The following is an 11,279-nucleotide window of genomic DNA, read 5'->3' as shown; positions in this document are numbered from 1 at the left end:
TATACTTTTGAGGCATAAGCAATTAGGAAATAACACTTACTACCCAGGAACAAAAATTGTGTTACATAGTGTTATTCTGACATTAATTAACTTTCTTACTTCTGTACCATATTACTTCACTCACTTTGATAAAATGCATAGACTATATAACTGTTGTGTTTTTGTTCAACTGCGTTTCATTTTCTGATCTTGAGCTTGGTTGGAAGTAATTAATAATTAAGAGTGCTAATTAATTAAAACCATTACACGTCAGCTATTTACTCTTGTGTATTGTAAATGTATTTACTTTTAATTCTTCCTACACTTCAGATGAAAAACTCATAGATGGAAAATATAAACTGCCGTACTCCTTCGAATTAAGACACCCTCGAATTTAAAATGCAGCCCAAATTTCCTACTCTCAATTTGAGGGAAAAATAAAACCTAAAATAAATATGTATTTACAAAGAAACAACCTCAATCACGCATATAGAGGCAGTTTGAGGCTGTCTGCTGTCACACAGAGCATTACAGTGATGTGCTGTTTCTCATTTCCAGTCATGATTACTCACACCTGTTTTAATCCCAGTTTGTGAACTGTGGTATTGCTTGGCATGTCGATAAATACGGGGGTATGATCAGCATTTCCAATCTGTCCAAGCTGGTGCTGTTTGTTAGAAATGCTGAAATCATAAAAGCTTCTCTATGAATTCCTCAGGAAGCGAATGACACTTCTTTGAAAATGTCTGGTTGTATGTCATGGATGATTCGAGTTTGGGCAGTAACGTTTTGGTTTGTCGGTTCTTGGCAGTATGTCACGTTGCTGTACTAGGGTAGTCACATATTTAGTTGGTGATTTTAATCCATACATCACTACTGTACTCAAATTTAAGACACAGGCTATTTTTGAGAAGCAGAAAATGGTTAAAGTGTCTGAAATTCAAAGGAATATGATACTACATCTTGTTTGGACCATTCATCATCTTGTTGACCATTCTGGTTTTGTTATGTCACATTAGTAATATATGAAATAGATTCAACTTTTGTCTCCTGCATTGAGGAGTCTCTGTGAAAATTTGGATTATTATGTGAAAAACTGCACTAGTGAACAAGTCTCCAGCTCTTTCAAAATCAATGCTAAGCTCTCGACAATTCTGAACTGCACACCTCAAACATGGTTTTGTTATTGACAAAGGCTCTGGAACACAATAGAAATTGAAAAACTGATTACTATCAGTAACCTGAGAATAAATGCTAAAAGGTGCATACCTTGAACATGCCCCCCTGTTGGAATTTTAATTCAAATGATGAATTTTGTTTTAAGTGTTTTATTTTAGATCACATCTATGGGGCCACACAAAGAGACACCATCTTAAATTGTACAGTACAACTCACTGGACAAATCATCCCCATATACTGCATAGAAAAACAATTCCTTTAGGGTCCGAGCTATTTTCATCTGTTTTTTTTTCTATTTTTACTGCTGTTGATTTGAGGCTATAACTCTTTAACTATAAAGACTATAGGTACATGTCATACATGAAATGAATGTGCACAGACTAGGCTTCCATAAAACAGAGATTCTGAGACTCGCCCAGTTCAATACAGATAACAAAAAACACAGAAAAAAGAGACGCTTCTTAGAAGAAAACATTATTGTTTGTAAAAATTATTTTAGCATGGCCAGCTCAAATCTGACAGTGTACAATGAAATTTCATGTAGGGAATGGTGGGGGGGGGGGGGGAATGAACAAATTGGATAATAAATACAATAATTATGGTCATATGTACAAAAGCAACCAACCAATGTCCTTTTTTGTATTTAAGTTACATGACGATGAGCTAATGTTAGGCTGTTGTCCGTTGCTCTCCTCTTTCGTGACTTTTCTTGCTTAATGTTGGAGGCAGTGTTGCAGTTAAGATGTTACGCCTGCTCTTCCCATTCTGTGACTTTGCTTGCTAGGTGTTGATAGCATGCTTCTTTTTACTGACTGACTGTATAACTCACTGGAACAAAGAACAGCTTCACTCTTAATCAGAATTATTCCTTTTACAACATCTGACCTTGAGAGCCAGCCCGTGCTCTGCTGTCTCATATTTATTCATCCAGGCTTAGGAATACGGGACAGCAAAGGGGTAGGGCTTCACTCTTGTGTGAATTTTATGGTGTCTTTTAAGGCTTGATAAGTGACTGAAACTCTTCAGACATTCACTACATTGATAAGATTTCTCTTTTTGGTGATCAGAGTGGTGGACTTTGAAGGACCTCAAATACGTGAAACTCTTGCCACACTCAGCACAGTGATAAGGTTTCTCTCCTGTGTGAATGCGCTGGTGGATTTTAAGGTCTGGTAAACAACGGAATCTCTTCCAACACTCAGTGCAGTGATGAGGTTTCTCTCCTGTGTGAATGCGCTGGTGTGATTTAGCACTTTCTAATCGTGTGAAACTCTTCCCACACTCCGTGCAGTGATAAGGTTTCTCTCCTGTGTGACTGCGTTGGTGTCTTTTAAGGCCTGATAAACAACTGAAACTCTTCCCACAATCAGCACAGGGAAATGGAGTCCATCCTGTGTGATTTCCTTTAGCAGCTAGAGAAACAACGAGAAGAGACAAAGGTTATTGTGCAGCATTCTTACACATTCACTCTCATCTAGGGCTTACTCTCAACCACACATTCAAACCCGCTTAATATCACTCCTGTTCACACCAACCTCATTTTATTATCACTAGAATAAAAGTATGAGATCAGGTTTACATGCAAGTGCTGTATTAAATGTTTCTTCTGCTGACACTTAGCAACCCGACTGGATTTGGCAACATCCAGTGATGAGACATGTGATCCCAGTGTGAGAAAGACTGCCAGTGCATTCTCACTAGTACCTAATCTCCTACATTAAACAACCACATTAAATCCAAGCAGAACTAAAAAAAAATAGCATTGATAGTAAGGGAAAGCAAAAACGTTCTTACCAGTGTGCTGTCTCGCTGGAGTGTGGTCCGGTGGAGCGTGCATTCCTGTAACAAAGAAAAAAAATACAATAAAATTAGTGTTTAAAAAAAACAAGTCATTTTAACATTTCATATGACAAGGTACCGTTCCCATGCAATGTTCTGTCACTGTATTGTGGGTTACGAGTTATGCTTGGAAAGGTAGTTTCAGTTTTGTTTGGGGTGGTAATGGTGACCGCGGTGGCCGGTCTGTGCACAGCTATGCGAGTGACGCACTTTAGCATCTAGTTAAAATAGTGGGCGCGTGCCCACTGAAATGGACAATTCACTGTAATGTTAATTGAACACAGTCTTCAATACCGTATTCCTTCAAATTTAAGACGCACTTTAAGCATTCTTTTACTTCTCAAATATCCTGCGTCTTAAATTCGAGTACAGTATCGTGATGCATGTATTAAATTGGCAACAGACAGGGGTTGTTTTATTTCAGCCTGAGCTGAAACCTAATCAGAAGTGTCTGTATAATGATTAATTAACAGTGCTGTGACTAACTGCCTTCAGTAGGTGATTAAACTAGAGCTATTGGTTGGTACTTCTTTCTTGTTTCTTTATTTTCTTTGTTCCTGTGTTTCGGTCCTTCTCCTGACTGGCCAGTTTAAATAAAATCTTTTTTTTTTCATCTCTGGTTGTTCGCCTCCATCCTTGGAACTTTCTGCCTTCTGCATCACTAATCTGTAAGCTGCTCATCTCTGAACATAATATCTAGCAGACAAGACTGAGCACACCTACCTCACACCCAGCACCACTATAAAGACTGAGCACACCTACCTCACACCCAGCACCACTATAAAGACTGAGCACACCTACCTCACACCCAGCACCACTATAAAGACTGAGCACACCTACCTCACACCCAGCACCACTATAAAGACTGAGCACACCTACCTCACACCCCAGCACCACTATAAAGACTGAGCACACCTACCTCACACCCCAGCACCACTATAAAGACTGAGCACACCTACCTCACACCCAGCACCACTATAAAGACTGAGCACACCTACCTCACACCCAGCACCACTATAAAGACTGAGCACACCTACCTCACACCCAGCACCACTATAAAGACTGAGCACACCTACCTCACACCCAGCACCACTATAAAGCTGTGAGAGCAGCACAACTGCAAACAGTCTACCAGAAACAGGGACAGGCAAAGATCTAACAGCATTCGAAACAGGCATGATAGTGGATGCACATCTAGCAGGGTCACAGCAGCAAGGACAGTTACGTTGCAACTTGCAAGCCATTGACATAGTGGTTAGGGTAAATTGAGCTACAATGACCAAACATGTCAATCTTCAGCACACTTCTACAGTTTAGTAACTCATTTCTGCACGGTTAACAGACAGCTCAATGTTTCTTGTTTTGTATAATTACCTCTAAATCCCAGTTCACATTCAGGTGGACAATCATCACACAGGCTGGATCCCAGCTTGTTCTCCTCAAGTGTACAGACATTATTTTCAGTAGGAACTTCCTCTGTGATGGGGACACATTCCTGTTCTATGAATTCCTCTTTAATAGGAACACATTCCAGTCGACGGACCTCTTCATCTTTAACACATGTCAGCTCTGTAACCTGCTTTAGACTTGCACACCACTCCTGGTCAAAGGACTCCTCTAGTGTGTACGCTGCTTCTATCCTTGGCCCCTCCTGTGCTTCAGATTTAGGTATAGCACGGCTGTCTTTGGGATCTGTGTGAAAGAAAATTGTACAAAATTGGAACTCTTAATCACTAGCCAGTTTCCTCTACAAAGCCAGCCCCTTGTCAGAATTCTACTGAGAGGTCATTCCAGAGGAACAATTTTAGTTACGTTAGTATTTTTGTAAAGTTGATGTGGTTCTGCAGTCTGAAGTGGGTGTGTGTGTTGAAGTGTACATGTATATCCATTGCTACAGCACCAGTCATCTGGAAAGAGTTGCATGTTCTATGTCTTAAATGATGATGGCAGTCTGCGGTTGCTTGTGTTGTCTGGTTCCTTTGGTTGCTTGTGTGGGGGTGGGAATGGTGAGTTAGGGTTTAAAACCCCAACGCCACATTTCCTTGCTTTTGTGGCAGTGAGTTCAGCCCTAACTGATGCATTAACATATTTTTTTGCAATGAATTTCCTTGCTTTTTTGAGGAGTTTTTATTTTCATTGTAAACTACAGCACTTCTGTAGAGGTGTTCCATACAGGACTGCTGCATTTCACCACATTGTATTAGACACTGTGACAAAGCACAACTCACTCGGGTTCGTTGCCCCTTTAAAAATACGACCCAGAACAATGAAATGGATTTTTAAGCGCTGGTGCGCTATTTTTAATAAACACAAAAATCAAACACACAAAACCAAATAAACACCTAGCTCTTATCGAGCACTAACTACACACACAGGAACCTAACTAACACAGGACGGCTAAGCCGTTTCCCTGCCCCAAAACTTAATTAAACCACACAGGTTTGACACAGCACTTACTTCTGTCTGACTGCTTGGAGACAGAGCACACTATCTGCCTCCTTCCATACAACAGCCTAGAACAGACTGGCTGCTCTCTTTAAATACCCTGCACCTGGCTCTGATTTACAATGATCACCAGGTGCAGGGGATAATTAAATAATAAAACAAAACAATTACATCAACCAATGTGCATTTGCACATGTTTTCTGCAGGGAGGATTTAACCCCCTCCCTGCTGTCTCACACATCCCCCCCCATGTCTTTTCAAGACACCGGCCATACCACGGCCACCTCCCTCCACCCTTAAAAGACCACCCAGCCTCAAGTCCAGCAATGTCCATTGCCGCCCTCTTCCACGGGCGGGCTTGAGGATGGGTCGGTCCTTCCGGCGCTGCCAGGAAGGGACCGCAAACCGGCGACACGGGACCCCACCGGGCTAACAGGGCCGACCGAAGCGTAGGCCGGGGCACTGGAGGATGCCGCAGTGGACACAGGTCTTCCCCTGGGAACTGGCGCAGTGATGTCCGATCACCCAGGGGGAGCGAAGCAGCTAACAGGGGGAGCAACAGCGACGTCTGGCAGCAGCCCAGCGACGTCTGGGTGCTCGGGGAGAGCGGAGCAGGTAACCAGGGGCAGAGCTGAGGCCAGTGCTGCAGACTCCTGGGCTCCAGGTCCAGCACAGGGAGGTCCAGGAAGACCGGCAGGGTGTCCAGGAGCAAGGGGTGAGGGACTGGACGCAGCGGCGCCGAACTGGACTGTAGGGGTGGTGGTCGGGGCTGTGGTGGAGGTATGCTTTTCACCTCCTCCCCTCTGGGCTCCGGAAGCGGCGGCTCCTCCCCTCTGGGCTCCGGAAGCGGCAGCTCCTCCCCTCTGGGCTCCGGAAGCGGCAGCTCCTCCCCTCTGGGCTCCGGAAGCGGCAGCTCCTCCCCTCTGGGCTCCGGCAGCGGCAGCTCCTCCCCTCTGGGCTCCGGCAGCGGCAGCTCCTCCCCTCTGGGCTCCGGCAGCGGCAGCTCCTCCCCTCTGGGCTCCGGCAGCTCCTCCCCTCTGGGCTCCGGCAGCTCCTCCCTTCTGGGCTCCGGCAGCGGCAGCTCCTCCCCTCTGGGCTCCGGAAGCGGCAGCTCCTCCCCTCTGGGCTCCGGAAGTGGCGGCTCCTCCCCTCTGGGCTCTGGAAGCGGCAGCTCCTCGCCTCTGGGCTCTGGGGCTTGAGTCAGTGGGGCACCCCCTGCCTGCTCCCACCTTTGGAGCAGCAGGTCCAGCTCCGTCGGCTCCGGATCCGGTAGCCCCAACTCCTGTCTCCACTTCTTTGTCTGCTCTTTCTGAGCAGCGGTGTTATGATTGATCATTGCGATCAATTCTTTAAAATCCATTTTCTGGGTCGTAGGGGTGCCCACACTCTCTGCCCGCATTCTCCACCATATGTGACAAAGCACAACTCACTCGGGTTCGTTGCCCCTTTAAAAATACGACCCAGAACAATGAAATGGATTTTTAAGCGCTGGTGCGCTATTTTTAATAAACACAAAAATCAAACACACAAAACCAAATAAACACCTAGCTCTTATCGAGCACTAACTACACACACAGGAACCTAACTAACACAGGACGGCTAAGCCGTTTCCCTGCCCCAAAACTTAATTAAACCACACAGGTTTGACACAGCACTTACTTCTGTCTGACTGCTTGGAGACAGAGCACACTATCTGCCTCCTTCCATACAACAGCCTAGAACAGACTGGCTGCTCTCTTTAAATACCCTGCACCTGGCTCTGATTTACAATGATCACCAGGTGCAGGGGATAATTAAATAATAAAACAAAACAATTACATCAACCAATGTGCATTTGCACATGTTTTCTGCAGGGAGGATTTAACCCCCTCCCTGCTGTCTCACAACACGTTAATGCAAAGAGTGCAGACTCAGGAACAAAATAGTAAAACAATGTTGATCGTCTGTATCTACACTGATGCACAATGAAAATACAACAGTCTAGGTTTTACATCAATAGCTCAATGGGCACATACATAATGTTATTTGCATTTTAAATAGTGAGCAGATAGGTTTGTTGATTGAGTAGTATTGTTCCTTGGGATAACAAAATACTGAGCTCAAGTCATGTGATTTCATAAAAATGACAGGTCCTCAGTATTTCAGTTGAGTTAATTGCCAAAATGAGAATCTGTATAACAAGCCATTCAAAGACATGATTTTAACTAACACAAGAACAGCAAAAGATACGACCATGCCCTGCTTGAGTAATGAAGATCGTCTGGTTGCTATCGGCATGAGTGAAGGCAGGTTTGTCTAGTGTGGGCAAAGGTACCTATACCAGGGATAGCTCATTCAAAAGGGAGAGGTGACAAACTGACCGGAAGAGTCCAGTGACTAGCTGTGTTACAGTCCTGTGTGCCCACAGTTTGATATTATGAATAGGATATTATAGGATCACATCGTAAGGGAATCCAGCCGGAGACCCAACTAGACCGTACTTTCCACCAGTATGAATTGGCTCTTGGCATCGTTGAGGGCGAGACAGCTGCTTCGACACAATCGCTGTGTGGGCCACTGCTCCTTCCTGTGGACTGGGAACAGATCAACCAGCCGTCCAGGGAGTTCACCACCCTGATCCCTTGCAGCCGCAAGGGAGCTAGGATGGCATCCATGCACTCTGAAACTCTGGAAGACGCTCCCCTGAAAGACGAAGTGGAGACACTTCCTGTGCACTGGACGAATAGGGACGTGGAAGTACGTGTCCTTTCGGTCCACTGTTGTAAACCAGCCGGCTGGCCGGACAGACTGGAGAATGCGACTGTGTGAACCGAGCCACTGAAGTACCAAGGGCTGAGCGTGCACAGAGTTAACGAAGCACCGGGGGGAAACTAATGCAGCGGTGCCTACCCGAACCGCGTGTAGTCAGCTGGTCAGTACGCGGCACGTACCAGGGGAGACACACAGGCAAAAGCCACAGTGGGCGAAAGCTCAATTAGTAAAGAAAAAAAGGAGTATGGAGAACACACCTTTTTATTTTTAAGGCCCGATTCACCAAGGTGGGCGGGGCAGTTGGAGGAACATACAGCTGACTGGATGGTTTTTTCTGCAGCGCAGCAGAAACTCAATCACAGACACAGGCAAAGCAGGGTTGTTCAAGATGGTCAACACACAGGTGGACGCCCAACAACAGCACGTAAATGATTTATTTATTTCGACCAAGTTGCGTGAACCACAGCTGGCAGAGTCGCTCAACAGCAGCAAGCTGAGCCCCAGCGGAGGAACGGTGTTCTCCCTGAAGGTGTAGGTTGAAAGACAACAAACCCGCACCCTAATACTGCACAGCCAGTCACAGACAAGACAGCAGGCCATGAAGAAGAAACAGACCTTCAAAATTGGAGCTGCTGATTCCAGGACAGCGGCATGCCAGCTCTCAGCACGAATGCAAGGGAACTGCAGTCGACTCAGAACAGCTCTTTCAAAAAATACACTCGGGTTAGTGACACAAAACCTTACTGTAGGTGAGAAGCGAAAGAGGAAGTGAGCTCCGCGGCAGGCGGGACCGAGGACGTCACTGCACGGAAGAGCCTATCAGCAGCTTGACAAAAAATGCTCAGAGAACACCGACCTATGGCAGGCATATTCCACAAGTATTGGTTGGTGGTCGTCGAATTTAAAGGGAACGCATTTAAATCTGAATTATACTAGGTGGGATTTGCAAACACAGGCAAGTACTTCCTTATAGCCTGGATAATTAGTTAGACTGGTATAAATTAGGAACATTTAACGGACACTTTAAAAGCGTCTTAAGATACATTCTAAACATGACCGCACCAATACAATTTACTAAAAAGTCATTTAAAGAGATGAAAGCAATACCATAAATAAAATAAGCAAGCTTACGTTGTAAGATACGACTATTAATGCAGGCATCGTGCAGGCATCGCAAAGTCCAGAAACAAAACAAAACGTTATAACGTTTTGCACCTTATAAAAAGTTTGAGAACCACTGGTCTGGAGGACGAATTGGACTGGTGTAATATTAGGACAGTTGAGTTATTAACAACACTCATTAACACTCTAAATGTTTAAGAAAAATTCTCACCAGTAAAATTTACTAAAAGGTTATATACAGAGTTGGAATGACCAAGCAATACCATCAATAAAATTTTACCTTACCTTGAAATAATCCCTGGTTCTCATTCCTCTGAAAGTCTTGTTCATTGCAATCGGGGTTCATGTTTCTGAGAGGTTGTTTAATGTCTGCATCTGCACCGTTCATGCATTCCCGCACTGCTTTCAACTCGCTCTCTGATATTTCCAATCTCAGCTTCAGACTTTCATTCTCTTCCTCCTTTCCAGCCATTTCCATTTGGAATTCAGTGAATTTGCCGCCGACAACTTTTGTGATTTCGCACAAGACGGTGTCTACAGCCGCCTTCACTGCGTGCTCGATGGTAGAGGCGAGCTCGTCTTGAAAGAACGACATGGAGACACTGATGTCCATCTTCACTGGTTTTAGTTTGAGACTCGCGTAGCGGTTGTACTATAGCTGCAATTTTTACAGTGGGGTGCTGAGAGCCATTGAACAGAACTGTATGGAAGCCATGCTATCGGTTTCTATTGTGTTAAAATGTTAATAAAACGAAGCCAGCATCAACACCTGCTTACAGTCTACGAGAAAAATGGGTCAAAATATAAAAATCTGGGTCAACATTATCAACAAACGAAGGCGACAGAGAGCACAGAGGAGAGCAGCAACGACAACAACTGATTAAAAAGAAACGCAGGTCTACGTTGTGGTGTAAACTTTGTTTTCAAAGTTTCTGTATGAGGCAACAATACATTTCCCGACAGCGTTTCAAAACAGCTATTCTGTTCATCAGTATTACCACCTTGTTCTGCCTTGTATAGCCTATATACATAATTGTATGATGTGTAAGTGCAATTTTTGATTGTTGTGATAGGCTAAGCAGCCACATTACCACTGAAGAAAAAAGCCTGAACACACACACACACACACACACACACACACACACACACACACACACACACACACACACACACACACACACACACACACACACACACATTATATTATATACAGTATATATATATAGGGAGGCTGTGTGGTCCAGTGGTTAAAGAAAAGGGCTTGTAACCAGAACGTCCCCGGTTCAAATCCCGGCTCAGCCACTGACTCATTGTGTGACCCTGAGCAAGTCACTTAACCTCCCTGTGCTCCGTCTTTCGGGTGAGACGTAATTGTAAGTGACTCTGCAGCTGATGCATAGTTCACACACCAGAGTCTCTGTAAGTCGCCTTGGATAAAGACGTCTGCTAAATAAACAAATTTATATATATATATATATATATATATATATATATATATATATATATATATATATATATATATATACTCTGTGACACCTAGTGTGCCAAATGCAGTCCAGATCAGTTTTGAAACGACCGAGAAAACATACTGCAACTCTATAATGCACCGTATTTAACAACTGTAAACCTAAATTGTAAATATTCTAACAAAAAACATCAGAAAAATAAACACGTAATAATACTACACACCTACAGTCTGTTTACCGTAGCAACAACAGTGTCCCTAAGACCAGCAATATGAGATTATATATATATATATATATATACAGACGTGCTCAAATTTGTTGGTACCCCTCCACAAAAAACGAAGAATGCACAATTTTCTCTGAAATAACTTGAAACTGACAAAAGTAATTGGCATCCACCATTGTTTATTCCATATTTAATAGAAATCAGACTTTGCTTTTGATTTTTTATTCAACATAATATTGTAAATAAGAAAACAAATGAAAATGGCATGGACA

This window comes from Acipenser ruthenus, chromosome 57, assembly GCF_902713425.1.
Source record: "Acipenser ruthenus chromosome 57, fAciRut3.2 maternal haplotype, whole genome shotgun sequence".
NCBI classification, from domain to species: Eukaryota; Metazoa; Chordata; class Actinopteri; order Acipenseriformes; family Acipenseridae; genus Acipenser; species Acipenser ruthenus.
The sequence above is the reverse complement of the archived record's forward strand: the minus strand, read 5'-3'. Positions refer to the sequence as shown.